Consider the following 16912-nt stretch of genomic DNA (forward strand, 5'->3'; position numbering starts at 1 on the left):
ACCCCGCCCCGATACATAAATAGAATACTTGCCGCCGACCGCCGCCGCCGCAAGCCGCCGAACGCCGCCCGCCGCCGAACGCCGCCCGCCGCCACGAAACGCCGTAATCCGCCGCCATTCGCCTCATCCCCGCTGCCGCCGACTCTGTAATACGGGCGGGAACATTACAGCTTTGAATAGCTGTAATGATTCGCACCACGCATAGACACTCCCCCTCGCTCGGGTGAACTGTCCAATCCCGAGCGAGGGGGAGTGTCTATACGCAAGGGCGGCGCCAATCATAACAGAGATTCAAAGTTGTAATGTTCCCGCCCGTATTACAGAGACGGCGGCAGCGGGGATGCAGGTAAGCGTGACATGGCTGGATGGGGGAGACGCTGGATGGGGGGAGACGCTGGCTGGATGGGGGGACGCTGGCTGGATGGGGGGACGCTGGCTGGATGGGGGGGCGCTGGCTGGATGGGGGGTGACGCTGGCTGCATGGGGGGACGCTGGCTGGATGGGGGGTGACACTGGCTGGATGGGGGGGGACGCTGGCTGGATGGGGGGACGCTGGCTGGATGGGGGGTGACGCTGGCTGCATGGGGGGTGACGCTGGCTGCATGGGGGGTGACGCTGGCTGCATGGGGGGTGACGCTGGCTGCATGGGGGGGTGACAATGGCTGGGGGAATACATTGCTGGATGGGGGGTGACAATGGCTGCATGGGGGGTGACGCTGGCTGGATGGGGGGTGACGCTGGCTGCATGGGGGGTGACGCTGGCTGCATGGGGGGTGACGCTGGCTGCATGGGGGGTGACGCTGGCTGCATGGGGGGTGACGCTGGCTGCATGGGGGGTGACAATGGCTGGGGGAATACATTGCTGGATGGAGGGTGACGCTGGCTGGATGGGGGGTGACAATGGCTGCATGGGGGGTGACAATGGCTGGGGGAATACAATGCTGGATGGGGGGTGACAATGGCTGGATGGGGGGATACATTGCTGCATGGGGGGAGACAATGGCTGGATGGGGGGTGACGCTGGCTGGATGGGGGGTGACGCTGGCTGGATGGGGGGTGACGCTGGCTGGATGGGGGGTCACGCTGGCTGGATGGGGGGTGACGCTGGCTGCATGGGGGGTGACGCTGGCTGGATGGGGGGTGACGCTGGCTGGATGGGGGGTGACGCTGGCTGGATGGGGGGTGACGCTGGCTGGATGGGGGGTGACGCTGGCTGGATGGGGGGTGACGCTGGCTGGATGGGGGGATACATGGCTGCATCTGTGGTGGGACATCGCTGCATTTGGGGACACATTTTAAAAAAAGTATCGGTATTCGGTATCGGCGACTACTTGAAAAAAAGTATCGGTACTTGTACTCGGTCCTAAAAAAGTGGTATCGGGACAACCCTACTAATTGCCCTAGATGTTAACCCCTTTCCAGCCAGTGTCATTAATACAGTAACAGTGTATAATATTATCACTGATCACTGTATTAAATATCACTGGTGATGTCACTAGCAATTAATCAGTTCCCCCAGAATCAGTTAGTGTCAGATTGACCGCAGTAATATTGCAGTTGCATTATAAGTCACTGATCGCTCCTATTAGAAGTATATATATACAGTCATGGCCGAAATTGTTGGCACCCCAGACATTTTTCCAGAAAATCAAGTATTTCTCACAGAAAGGCATTGCAGTAACACATGTTTTGCTATACACATGTTTATTCCCTTTGTGTGTGTTGGAACAAAACAAAAAAAGGGAGGAAAAAAAGCAAATTGGACATAATGTCACACAAAACTCCAAAAATTGTCTGGTCAAAATTCTTGGCACCCTTAACTTAATATTTGGTTGCACACCCTTTGGATAAAATAACCGAAATCAGTCACTTCCTATAACCCTCAATAAGCTTCTTACACCTCTCACCCGGAATTTTGGCAAATTGCTCCAGGTCTCTCTTATTGGAAGGGCACCTTTTCCCAACAGCAATTTTAAGATCTCTCCACAGGTGTTCAATGGGATTTAGATCTGGAATCATTGCTGGCCACTCTAGAACTCTCCAGCGCTTTGTTGCCATCTATTTCGGGGTGCTTTTTAACGTATGTTTGGGGTCATTGTCCTGCTGGAAGACCCAAGATGTCGGACGCACACTCTACAGATTTCATGATGCCTTGCACACATTCAAGGCACCCAGTGCCAGAGGCAGCAAAACAACCCCAAAACATCATTGAACCTCCACCATATTTCACTGTAGGTAGTGTGTTCTTTGCTTTGTAGGCCTCATTTCATTTTCTGTAAACAGTAGAATGATGTGCTTTACCAAAAAGCTCTATCTTGGTCTCATCTATCCACAAGACGTTTTCCCAGAAGGATTTTGGCTTACTCAAGTACATTTTGGCAAACTGTAGTCTTGCTTTTTTATGTCTCTGTGTCAGCAGTGGGGTCCTCCTGGGTCTCATGCCATAGGGTTTCATTTCATTTAAATGTTGACGGATAGTTCGCGCTGACACTAATGCTCCCTGAGCCTGCAGGACAGCTTGAATTTCTTTGGAACCTGTTTGGGGCTGCTTATTCACCATCTGGACTATCCTGCGTTGCAACCAGTTCTCTTCTCCTCTTTATGTTGTCTATGCTTAATGTGGTACACACAGACACACAATGCAAAGACTAAGTGAACTTTTCTCCTTTTTATCTGCTTTCAGGTGTGATTTTTATATTGCCCACACCTGTTACTTGCCCCAGGTGAGTTTAAAGGAGCATCACATGCTCGAAACAATCTTATTCATCCACAATTTTGAAAGGGTGCCAAGAATTTCAACCAGTCCCTTTTTGGAGTTCTGTGTGACATTATGTCTAATTTGCATTTTTTCCTCCCTTTTTTGTTTTGTTCCAACACACAAAGGGAATAAACAAGTGTATAGCAAAACATGTCTGGGGTACCAACAATTTCGGCCATGACTGTATATATGTATATATATATATATATATATATATATATATATATATATGTATATATATATATATATATACCGTATTTATCGGCGTATACCGCGCACTATTTTGCCCTGAAAATCAGGGCAAAATCGTGGGTGCGCGATATACGCCGATACCCGCTTTCCCGCCACGAGTTTGAATACTGCGCCCGCATATAGCGAGCGCAGTACACTCGTGAATCTTCGGGCAGTCTCGGCGCCTCTCGTACTGACGTCCTGACGTCCTGAGCGTACAGGACGTCAGTGCGAGAGGCGCCCGAGCCTGCCCGAAGATTCACGAGTGTACTGCGCTCGCTATATGCGGGCGCAGTATTCAAAGTCGTGGCGGGAAACGAGCGGGAGGACGCCGCAGAAGGACGCCGGACCCGCCGAAGATGGACACCGGACCCGCCGAAGATGGACACCGGACCCGCCGAAGATGGACGCCCGACCCGCCGAAGAGGACACCCGAAGCCGCAGAAGGACGCCGGACCCGACGAGGCCGCAGAAGGACGCCGGACCCGACGAGGCCGCAGATGGACGCCGCGCAAGACACCAAAAAGTACAAAAAAACAAAAAATCTTTTTTTCCCACAGGATTGGGGGCCACTTTGGGGGTGCGCGGTATACGCCAGAGCGCGTTATACCGCGATAAATACGGTATATATATATATATATATATATATATATATATATATATATATAAATAAAACAATCAATATACACTTATTGGGAATTTTTTTAATCAAAAACATATAGCAGGATATATTTTGGCCAAAATGTATGAAGATATTAGATTTTTAAAATGTTTTTTTATTGGATATGTTTTAGTGCCAGTTCACACCATAGAAACGCAGTACGGATGTTTTTTTTTTGCATGTTTTTGACACGTTGTTGATGCGTTCCAGTGCATTTTTCCCCCTTTTATTCATAACCTTATATAAGGACAGTGGCCCAGATTCACGTAGCACTTACGCCGACGTATCTCGAGATACGCCGCGTAAGTGTAACGATGCACTGTTGTATCTGTGCGCTGTGCCCATAGAACTAGATACGCCTGAAAATAGGCTTCTTACGACCGACGTAACTTGCCTACGCCGGCGTATCTTGGGCGCATATTTACGCTGGAGGCATATGGGAAATTCGGTTCCCATATGCAAATGAGTGAGATACGCCGATTCACAAACGTACTTGCGCCCGGCGCATTAATATACGCTGTATACATATGTCGTACGTCCGGCATAAAGTTAAGCCTCATAAAGCAGGGGTAAGTCATGTTAAGGTATGGACCAGGGAACAGCCGTCGTATTTTACGTTGTTTACGTAGTAGTATGTGAATAGGGCTGGGCAGTGATTCGACGTATCTTATGGAGTATTTACGACGTGATTCTGACGCATGCGTACTGGGATGCGTCCACATCATTTGCCTCATTTGCATGGGGTCACGGTTCATTTAAATGGATAACGGCCACCTTCCACCTACTTTGAATTAGGCGGGCTTACGCCGACGATTTTACGTTACGCCGGCGCAACGTTGGGAGCATTTGCATTGTGAATTGGGTGCTTGCCTCTCTGTTTTACGTTGGCGTAGCGCATATGAGATGTGCTACGCCTGCCTAAAAATGCGCCAATCTTCCATGAATCCGGCCCAGTGTGTTTTTGGTGCATTTAGGTGTGTTCCAGTGCATTTTTGATGCATTTTACCGCGTTCCAGTACAGTCCAGTGCAAAAAAATGCAGAATGTTCTACTTTTTTTTCTGGAACTGGAACTGACTGCACTAGTGTGCACTATGCCATTGAAAATCATATAACCTACTATCCATGTTTTTGATGCTGAAAAAAATGCACTGGACTGCATGTGGTATGAACTGGCCCTATAGCAGAAAGTGAAAAATATTGTTTTGTTTTTTTCCTAATTGTCTGTCTTTTTTTTTTGTTTATATCGCAAAAATGAAAAACACAGTAGTGATCAAATACCACCAAAATAAATCTATTTTTTTTGTTGTAAAAAAATTGATATCAATTTTATTTGGGTACAGCATTGCATGACTGTGCAATTAACAGTTAAAATAGTACAGTGCCGAATAGCAAAACATGGCCTGGTCATGAAGGGGGTAAAATCACTGCCCGTACACTGAACCAAACCAGTTTAATTTGCGAATAGCTGACAGTTTCAGCTCCAGTGAGCCGTGGTGAGGGGACTGTTTGATGCATTTTTTAGTGCGATCATCGTACATCGGCTCCCGCAGGTGTAGTTGTGGGTGGAGCGTGCTCGCGGGTCGTGCGGACTTTATGTATGTGATCGCCTAGTACAGAGGCAGAATGGGGATCTGCCTTTGTAAACAAGGTGGATCCCCATTCTGACAGATGACAGAGATCTAGTCATCGGGAACAGTGACCTCTGTCATTTCCCAGGCAGTAAGAACACACTTTGGGAATACAGTTAACCACTTGATAGCCCCTAGTGTTAACCCCTACCCTGCCACTGTAATTTTTACATTGATTGGTGCATTTTTATAGCACTGATCAATGTAATAATGTCACTGGTCCCCAAAAAGTGTAATTTGGGTTCAGATTTGTCCACCGCAATGTCGCAGTCCTGCTAAAAAAAAAGTCCCTAAATCTATCTCAAACTTTTGCGTAAACCAATCAAACCAATCAAAAATATATAGAAGAGTATATATCGACCTAAACTGATAAAGAAATTACTTTTTTTTACATTTTTTGGGAATATTTATTATAGCAAAAAGTAAAAAATATTGTTTTTAAAACGTTTTTTACAAAATTGCTCTTTTTTTGTTTATGGCACAAAAATAAAATCCCCAGAGGTGATCAAATAGCACAAAAAAAAAGTTCTATTTGTGGGAAAAAAAGGACGTCAATTTTGTTTGGGTACATCGTTACACGATCGTGCAATAGCCTGTTAAAGCGACGCAGTGCCGTATCGCAAACAATGGCCTGGTCCAATGGCAAACCCTTCCAGTGCTTAACTAGTTAACGCATGTTGCAGTGACATGCAGTGCCTTCCTGTGCACTATAAAATGCAGCATGGTATATGTTTTTGCTCACTGCACCTCACCTCTGAGTTGTATTGGAGTGCAAATGGAGAAAACGGTAACCGATGTTCTTCCAGTGCAGAAAAACAATAGTCACTGCACTATGTGTGAGCGGGCTCTAAAAATCTCATTACATCACTTGAATATGGAGACGGCATTTGAGTGTTAGCAGTTATACATTTAGTGCCATCCAGTGTACCATATAAAAATACATATCTACCTTTAGGCTTTATTTCCATGGACGTTTTTACAGCCACTTTTTTTTGTCTTTTTTACAGCTTAAAAACGCCTGTCCATGTTTTTTTTTTCTTAGCTGGAGCTCAAAAACGCTGCGGTAGCGTTTTTGCAAGTTTTTGAGTGTTTTTGCAAATTTTTTTGCGTTTTTGAGCGTCTTTTAACGTCTGGCGTTTTTACAACTCTAATGCTGGAGCTTCAGAACGCACTGGTCCTGTTTTTTTTTTTGCAGCTTAAAAACGGCTCAGCCATCTACAGCTCAAAAACTTCATGGTGGGCATGAGGCCATAGACTAACACGGAGAGCCGTTTTTAAGCTGGATACAAGTAAACTGTATCAACTGCTGTAAATGTATACCAATGCTTCCAGAAAACAAAACGACCAAGTGTACTCACTGAGTGTTTACTATACTTTACAAATATTTTACTGTATCCAGCATGTGTCTCTTGTAAACAAAGTATTTTTTATGTGATCATGCCTCTTTTGTTATGATTGTTTTTAATACACTACTAAATTTTCTATCAGTAAAAATGGATATATTTTTACATACCTATTTCTATTTGTTGCCATTCTGGCTTAATTCCTGTCCGTATTATCCCTTGGGGCATTCTTTTCCTTACAATATGCATATTTGGGATGTGACAGGAATCACCAGGATGAGTCTCTAATTTAGATTCTCCTTTCAAATTTTCTCTTGTAAACAAAGTATGACAGGTTAAAATTGGTTCAAGAGTTGAAAAATTTTAACAAATTTTGTGGCCTCCCCTATATTTTGCACATTCAGAGAGATCACATATATATAAAATTCTAAACATTTAACTAACAAATTAAAATAAAAAATTAATAAAAATAAAAATAATTGTCACTCGTAGCTTACATACAGTCAATGATTTTGCAAAGTATATACACACAAATAGAAGAGAGGAGGGAGGAGAGGGAAAAAAACACCCCAACACTTAATTGTTCCCAAAACATGTGAGGGGAAAAACATAATGTAATTATAATTCACTTGACAAACAGCTTGTCACTATTCAAAATACTAATATATTACTGATGGATCCAGTAGAAAAGCAAATTAATATTAGCCAATAACCTCTAGCAACACTGAACATGCCATTATCCCAAAACAAAACCATCATAAACGCTTTTCATTTCTATTAATCCATAGAGTTGCATCAGCTGGTGTATCAAAAGCCTCTCTTGTTGCAACAATTCCAGGTAAAACATAGCATATGGCAGTTTTAAGCTTCGAACTTCAGAGGAAAAGTCTTGATACAAAGAAGCCTTTGCTCTATTTTTTAAAATGTTCTCTATACCTTGTGCCTTCTGCAAAATTTGGAGGGGGGGGGGGAGTTGGAACTCAATATACCGGTTAACTACAAAACAAAAGTGGTGAAAGCATATTTTGCAACTAGGAAGTGAGGACATTTCTCAATACATTCCACTGTATTGCCCCTTTTAGTTCCCCCAAGAACATTAACAGTTTTAATAGTATTTTCTGTTACTATTTTCTGTTAGTGGATTTCTCATATAAATATATAAGAGATGTCAGGTAGGATGGAGACTTGTCTACTCTCTAGTCACAGCTGTCCTATTTGGAACGCTGATCTCACTGTAATGCTGCATACACACGATCGGAAATTCCGACAAGAAACCCGTGGATTTTTCTGACAGAATTTTGGCTCAAACTTGTGTTGCATACACACGGTCACACAAAATTACAATACGGTGACATACAACACTACGACGAGCCCAGAAAAATAGATGTTTCCGAGCATGCGTCGACTTGATTCCGAGAATGCGTGTCTTTTTGTGCGTCGGAATTGCATACAGACGATCAGAATTTTCGACAAGAACTTTTCCTGTCTGAAAATTTGAGAACCAGCTCTCAAATTTTTCTTGGCGGAAATTCAAACAGAAAAAGGCCAATGGAGCGTACACACGGTCGGAATTTCCGACCAAAAACTCACATCAAACTTTTCTTGTTGGAATTTCCGATCGTGTGTACGTGGCAAAAGAGTCTCAGATAGTAGTAAAGACATAATGTGGGACTGAGTACTACCCCAAGTTATTAAAAAATGAGTTGCCATATTGTAAAGGGGACATGGCATCAGATATACTTTTCATGTTACATAAATGCAGGACACGTAATAATGTGTATGCAAAATGCTCAGAGACATTTATTACTTTTCAGAAACCACATCATTCCCCTGGACGAAATCTTTATTTCCCTTTCTTCCCAGAAGGCCAGTGCTATGCTTGAACATCATGCAGGGTCAAAATCTGTTTCCTGTACAAATTCATGTAAATCCTGGTGCCTGTGCAAGAACATTTATATTCTAGGCTGTTTATACCAAGATTGTCTTACACACCCCCTGTAAACCCAATCATTTTTCCTGCCTGCTGCAGACTTTTGACTTTTTTTCTAGACTGCATCTCTCATCTTGAATTTCCAGTAATGATTAGTAATGATAAATGTACAGTACATCTTTTTAAACAATTATACTGTTGCTGCATATTGTAACATGTCAGGAATGAATTCACATAGACTTGTAAAATGTCTGCTAGATTCCCTCTAACCTTTTGCCGCCGAGCGTACGCATATATGCGTCCTCGGCTTTCGGGGGTTATACCGGGATAATGCCCGCAGCTGCGGGGCATCTTCCCGGTACCGTTGTTTAGAGCCGGCGATTGGCTATCCAGGCATAACAACCGATGTGGCTAAAAGCCGCTCAGTTGTTATGCCGGAGGAGCAGGAGGGGACATCCCACCTCCCGTCACTTCTCGCCGCTCTGACCGGGCCTTTCCTTCCCACCGGGAGGCCCGATCCTCGATTCGGCACCTCCAGTGTCCAGGTGCAGACTGAAACAAAGCTGTAAACAGCTTTGATTCAGTCTCCGCAATGTAAACACGAAAGCGACGTCATGAAGTCATTTCCGGGATTCTCGGCTGCCAATGGCGCCAGATTTAAAAAAGTACACAGTATTCAGAATCGCTGTTTTTGGCGATCTGAATACTTTGAAGTGCAAAGGAGGGATCGGGGGTCTATTACTGTCATAAGGGATGTTTACATTCCTTGTGACAGCAATAAAAGTGATCAAAATGGAAAAAAAACAAAAAAAAACACAATTTAATATTATAAAAATAAATAAGATTTTATTTATTTATTTTTTAAGGCGACCCCCCTCCCTGCGAGCTCGCGCAACAAAGGCATACGGAAGTCGTGCCCGCATATGAAAACGGTGTTCAAATCACACATATGAGGAATCCCCCGCGATTGTCAGAGCGAGAGCAATAATTCTAGCACTAGACCTCCTCTGTAACTCTAACCTGGTAATCGTAAAAAAAAGTTTAAAACGTCGCCTATGGAGATTTTTAGGTACCGTAGTTTGTCGCCATTCCACGAGTGCGTGCAATTATAAAGCGTGTCATGTTTGGTATCTATTTACTCGGCGTAACATCATATTTCATATTATACAAAAAAATTGGGCTAATTTTACTTTTTAATTTTTTTTTTATTCATGAAAGTACATTTTTCCCAAAAAGTTGCGTTTAAAACACCGCCGCACAAATACCGTGTGACATAAAATATTGCAACAATCGCCCTTTTATTTTCTAGATTCTCTGCTAAAAAAATATATATAATGTTTGGGGGTTCTAAGTAATTTTCTAGCAAAAAATACGGATTTTAACACCAAATGTCAGAAATAGGCTTAGACGTGAAAGGGTTAACCTGATTTTCCCACCGATGTAAAATAGAACGTACAAACCTCAAACAACTTAACTGTACTATGTTTTTGGACTCTTGTTTGCTGCTGAGGTTTTAGTTTCGTCACAAGTTTACCGTTTTTAACTTCACGGTCTAACAGCTGTATCTATTTTTAGAGGAATCACAGTTTATGGAATGTGATGAAAATTCCATACTCGAAATGTGGCCAAAATTTTCTGGAACCATTAAAACTTTGGGAAACAATTTAAAGCACTCTGAATCACAACCTGTAAAGCCATAATGTCTGGTTTTGTGGCTTCCTCTCCAAAAACCAAACCATTCTCTGTGATATTAGGGATTGAATAAATAGGTAAAATCAATCAATAAAAATATTTAAAAAAACTTTTTGGTAATAATTTTTCATGATATTATAGTAAAAATGATTCATTAACAGACTTTTAATGATAAAGATATATTTCAAGTTAAAAGGTGAATGTACAAGTGACGTGTTAATGCCACTGATCCATTTAATAGTGTCCAGCAATTTTTGTGTCACTGAAATGTGATACATGAGAGCAGTTTAGCTTTTCAAGGCGGAGTACAACAAATTATCACACTTTTTTGTTTTTACTGAGAAATGTTATTACTATGTGAAGAAACACCACATCAGCGCGCCGATCAAGTGTTAGAGGACATGGGAAATGATCTAGAAAATTAGGAGTCTTGTTGACTGGTCCAATATGTACTGTGCCCAGAATCTTTAGATTAGGGAAATCTTTAATTCTAAACTTTGATGAACAGGTTAAACCCCTTGAAATGTGTCAGCATTTGTCTTGCATTGTGTTGTGCAGTGTTTCAAAAGTCTTCCACATTGGTCATCCAGGTCCTGGAGGTTTCAGCTTCTGTGAGTATTTTTACATATTTTTATTAATTAATGGTGAGGTAATGCACTGGACTGGTTTGAAATTGTTATTATTAAGAATTCTTATTAGTAGTGTGATAGCGGTGTGGAGAGATATAGAACAGGGCTCTGTTAAGTGCTATTAAACAGTTGGTGTGCTATAGTGTGTTATTCTGATTCTATTGTCAGTGTAGAACATGGGTGCCCAACCTTTTGAAGCACGAGGGCCACTTAAGTGACTTGGTAACTGGTCGGGGGCCAAAATCAGCGGAGTGGGCGGATGGCAGGTCTGTGTACGCTCTGCATATGCAAAGCAGACACGGACACGGACTGATCAGATTGGAGGTAGGACACAAGTCGGTTTACACCTGTATGGCCTCTACCTTGCTCATTTGGGGCTTCACTAGCCCTCTACCTACAATGTATCCCAGATACTTTGCTTCCTCCACCCCAACCGCACACTTCTCCGGATTGATGGTGAACCCTGCCTTTTTCAAGGAGTCTACCACTGCCTGAACCCGGGGAAGATGGGACTCCCAATCCGTGCTGAAAATAAATATTTCATCTAGGTAAATGGAGGCATACCGTTGGTGTGGACGCAAAGTTTTGTCCATGGTCCTTTGGAACGTGGCGGGGGCAGAGTGTAGACCAAACGGCATTCTCTTATACTGAAAGTGGCCTTTCCGGGGGAAGAGAAAGCTGTTTTCTCCCTGGCCTCCTTTGTCAGAGGAATTTGCCAGTACCCTTTTGTGAGGTCCAGTGTGGTGATGTACCTGGCAGGACCCAATCTATCAATTAGCTCATCTACCCGTGGCATGGGGTATGCATCGAACTGGGAGACTTCGTTACGTTTTCTAAAGTCATTGCAGAAGCGGAGAGTACCATTGGGTTTGGGCACCAACACGATCAGACTGGACCACTCGCTCTGCGACTCTTCGATGACCCCAAGCTTGAGCATCCTTTTAACCTCTCCAGACACTGCCACTCTTTGAGCTTCTGGGATGCGGTAGGGTTTAAGCCGGATTTTTACCTTGGTCTCGGTCACAATGTCATGCTCGATGACGTTGGTGAGCCAAGGCAACCCTGAAAACATGTCCCTGTTTCTTTGCAGAAACTCTTTTACTTGCTGGGTTTGGGGCCTTGTTAGGGTAGCCGCAACCTGCACCAGGTCGATCCCTACATGGTCCCCTGACTGTACCGCCACCACCGCGGACACCGGTTCTCTGTCTCTCAAGAGCTTCAACAAATTTATGTGATAAATCTGGTAGGGTTTTCTTTTTCCTGGCTGATGTACTTTGTAGTTTACCTCACCCACTTACTCCACTACCTCAAACGGACCTTGCAACTTGGCCAAGAACTTGCTCAGCACTGTGGGTATTAGGACAGCTACCCTGTCTCCTACTTGGAACTGAATTAATCAGAGACTGCACTGAACCAATACAATCAGATAACTTCTGCTGGGGACAAGAGAAATAATGTTCATTGAAAGAAGCCGAATCATCCTCTATTAACCATACCAGGGATTCAACTTGGTCACGACTGAAGGGGGGTGAGAAATCATCACTTCCACCGGGAATAAACGACAGGGCTGGCTTTACACATAACCGGATTAACGGCTGAACATCATTAAAAGACATATTAAAAAAAAAACACAGAACCCCTACCCACTACTCCCCTCAAAAGCTTTTCAGCACTGATGCAAACCATGGGCTGGCTCTTGAGAGGAGTTATGTAGACATCAAATTCATTGATTGGTGGATGTCAGTGTGGAGGAGTAGGCATTCCTAAGCAGACGCCCTTTGTATAAGACTGCGCTAGGTAATGCCCACATGTGATGGAATGTTTCTATGACTAAAATAAATACCATAAAAGAAAGGGGTGCACTGGGGATTAAAAGGCCAGCAAAGAAGGCACTAGATCATGCTGGATGTCCTCCAACCAGAAAATGAAGTAGGCTCTATCTGGCTTGCTGCAGCTTCTAATGCATACTATGAAAAGTTTGCAGTGTGCAGTAAAATCTGAGTAAACTATTTCAGTACAGGACAGATGCTTTTTCAACTTTGGAAGACTGAGGAAAATGCTGAAGTTGAACTTTAACCTACTACAATGTTTTTTCTGAGCAGAGTCTCGGGAATAAAATAAAAGCATTACAGTTTCATTGAGCGCATCAATTTCATCTACAAAAACTGCAGCACATTTTCAGCTACCACATATAGCACTAATCAAGTAATATAACCCGACAATAGATACAGTATAATACACTGGGTGAGTGTCTCCTTGTGACAAGTGTTACTAGCAGGGTTACCAAGTAAAAATAAAGTAAAAAAGTCTAGGTTAAAAAACAAACACAAATGCATCCAAAGCATCCAAGGACTGTTAAGCTGCATCATATTACATTTTTGGTTTTGGGTTTAGATAAGCTTTAAAGCTGAACTTCTGGAATTATTTGTATTGCATACCTACATTGGTCCAGCTTGGGACAGAATCTTGTGCACCTTTTCAATCACCTCCATGCCAGAGAAGTACCACAAATTTGGTGATGTCTTGACAAAGGTCAAGCCGGTAGTTTGCCTCCAATCCGGACATATGATTGCACAATTGACCTTCAATCTGGTGCCATCCCTTCTCGTGGCCAGGTTTACCCTTTGTTGGTCTCGAAGACGTTGTAAAAAGAAATGTACGTCGAGGCGCATCCTGGTCATGTCACTTTCCGGTCATTGACTTCCGGTTTGCCAATACTACGGTGGTGGAACGCACGCCAGTTACCGAGCGGAGGCTGGGTGGCTGTGGACCTTCTAACTGGTGTTACATGTTTCATCCCTAGTGCTGGGAAAAGTCACCTTAAAATGGGAGCAGCCAATTAGCATTGTTTTATTTTATTTTTAAATTAAACTGTATTACGCTGTATGGTCCCGTTGTATGTCTATTTTTAACAGTCTACCTGTGTTGGAGAGAAGAATCTTATTGAAAAGGTTTCCAGCTACAGCTCCATTGGCATACCAGCAAGCCCACTGATCAAACAGCCTATTGTGACCTTCTTTTTAGTGAGTAGGCAACTTCATTTGGTGAGTAGGCAACTTACTCACACTCATCGGTTGATATTCACAAAGATTTGCCTTGGTGATGGTATATGGATAAGAATCACAACACTAAGAATATATATGGACTTGATTGATTATTTTATTATTGATTATTTGATTAATGAATTTATCACCAATAGTATCAATTGTTAATTTTTGTATTATTTTATTTGATTAATCAAATAGCACTATGCACTATATTATGTTTGTTTAATCAGAAATGTATATTTTTAATAGGATTTTTGTATAGCACTTTCATCACTAGCACCCCCTACCATCACTTTTACACTAAAGTCAGCACACTGCACTTTAAGGGGAGCAGCTTTAACACAAATTTACACATTTCATTTCAGTAGCACAAGCTTCCTACCATTACCATATGTTTTGACTATGTTTACTATTTGTACCAATTTTAGCACTACATTAAAAAGTGTAATTTTTACTGCATTTTCTGTCTCCGTCTGATTCATTGTTCCTGACAGTCTGCCTGTCTGTATATGTGTATGTGCAAGTGTGTCTGTGTGTCTCTGTGTGTCTGTATAAATCCAGAAAGTGAACAGGCAGCAGCTTCAGCTGCCCACAGTTAAAATGGCTGCAGCCAGACTCAGTGGAGGGAGATTTCTGCAGCACATTTGGCAAGTACAGAAACACAATATATATAAAATAATATGCAAAGTGGTTGGAGGGAAGCTTCAGAATGGCAAAGATGTTTTTTTTACAAATTATGTGAGCAGACTGCAGTTCCTCTTTAAAGTGGTTGCAAACCTTGGCCTAAGGTGATACACAGAAATGAAACAAATCCTCCTATATAGGTTGTACCTGTCCATCTGCAGTCCTCACTTCTCCAGCCTTTCAAAGTGTAGAATTTATAAGCTTGTCTGAGAAAATTGAGTACTGTCCGTGATACTTTTTTTTATTTGCACCAACATATAATTTTTCATGAACAAGCTTTTGGGGGGGGGGGGGGGGTGTGTACTGATTCACAAAAGTGTTAGCAATAGGTAAAATGTTAAAACAAAATAAAAAAAATCGCCGAGGAAAAGAAAAAAGAAAAAGAAATACATATAAATCAATGTGTATGGCAATGGTAATAAAGCTATCAGCAAGTGAGATAATGCAGAGGGAAAGCTATAGACTGGAGGGGGCTGATAGTCACAGAAGGGGGGGGTCATAAAACTGTAGTATAATGGGCAAGGAAACCAATATCTAAATTTAGGCCATAGTGTTTTGTGTAAAAAAAAAGTATTCTGATGCCTCGTACACATGATCGGAGTTTCCGTCGGATTAAACTCCGACGGGTTTTTCCGACGGCACTCCGTTAAAGCTCTCTTGCATTCACACGCGGTGACGTACATCACCATGACAAGCCTAGAAAAATTAAGTTCAATGCTTACGAGCATGCGTCAAATTATTTCCGAGCATGCATGGTTTGTTCTTTGTCGGAGTTCCAAACAGACAAACAGAATTTCCGATAGAATTTTTTTCTGTCTGAAAAAAAGGGAACATGTTCTCTTTCTAACTCCATTGGAATTTCCAACAGAAACAGTCTGATGTGGCATACACACGGTCGGAATATCCGATGAAAAAATTCCGTCTAACTTTTTCCATCGGAAATTCCGATTGTGTGTATGAGGCATTAGTTCAAATGTTTTCCTTTCCTGGATAGTTCTGAAATTCCATTTAAGAACTAAAACATTGAAGTCTTCTAGTCTTCTATAGTTTGGTCTGGTTGTGAGAAATGAGTGTGCAGTAACTTCTATTATGTTCCTTGATGGTACTGTATGTCTGTGCAAATTCATCCTCACTTGCAAATTCTGTCCTGTTTCACCAACATAAGATCCTTTGCTACACCTGTTGCATTGGATGAGGTACACAACATTACTGGAGGTACGGCTACAATCACCTCAAGTAAGCTTGTCTGAAAATTAAGAGAAAGGGGACAGAGAGCAGAAGTTACACTCTGCAGAACATAGCGAGGAGAGGTCTTAGAACTGATTGAAAGGAAAGGACACCCCCCATCCACACAGAGCTGAGGCTGTCAATCAGCCAGAGGTTCCTCCCCTGTCACCATTTTTTACTTGGTGTCAAGAAAATGTGTCACATAAGGTTCGTGCTGATAGCAGAGGAACGAAGCAGCAGACAAAAGCGACACTTATTGCTCTTTGTTCATATTTCATGTCTGAGGCCCCATACACACGAGAGGATTTATCCGCAGATACGGTCCAGCGGACCGTATCCGCGGATAAATCCTCTCGAGGATTTCAGAGGATTTCTATGCGATGGCGTGTACACACCATCGCATTGAAATCCGCGCTGAAATCCTCTGCCGATGACGTGTCGCGCCGTCGCCGCTATTATGACGCGGCGACGGGCGCGCCGCTGTCATATAAGGAATTCCACGCATGCGTCAAATCATTACGACGCGTGCGGGGAATCCCTTTAGACGGATGGATCCGGTAAGTCTGTACAGACGAGCGGATCCATCCGTTGGAATGGATTCCAGCAGATGGATTTGTTGTGCATGTCAGCAAATATCCATCTGCTGGAAATCCATCCCAGGGGAGATTTCTCTGCGGATAAATATCCGTTGGCGTGTACACACCATAGGATCTATCCGCAGAAACCCATTTGATGGGATTTATCTGCGGATAGATTCTATGGTGTGTATGGGGCCTGAGGTTTACAACCACTTTATCTGAACAAGCTGAAGTTATAAGCTGATTGGCTATCATGCACAGCTGCACCAGATTCTGAGTGCTCCAGTTTTATAAATCTTCCCCATGCTGTCTTACTATTTTACACTTTACTCATGTCAGACCATTAAAAATCTAACTTATAAATTCAATATTGAACACTGCCAGGGATTTTACTAATAATTGTATCATTTTGCATCCAATGACCATAGCGACTGTTATGAATATTGTATGTGTAAACATCTCATATGTAAATGTTTTGCTTCTGAGAATATCTTTTCTTTTAT

Source organism: Rana temporaria, chromosome 6, assembly GCF_905171775.1.
Source record: "Rana temporaria chromosome 6, aRanTem1.1, whole genome shotgun sequence".
Classification (NCBI taxonomy): Eukaryota; Metazoa; Chordata; class Amphibia; order Anura; family Ranidae; genus Rana; species Rana temporaria.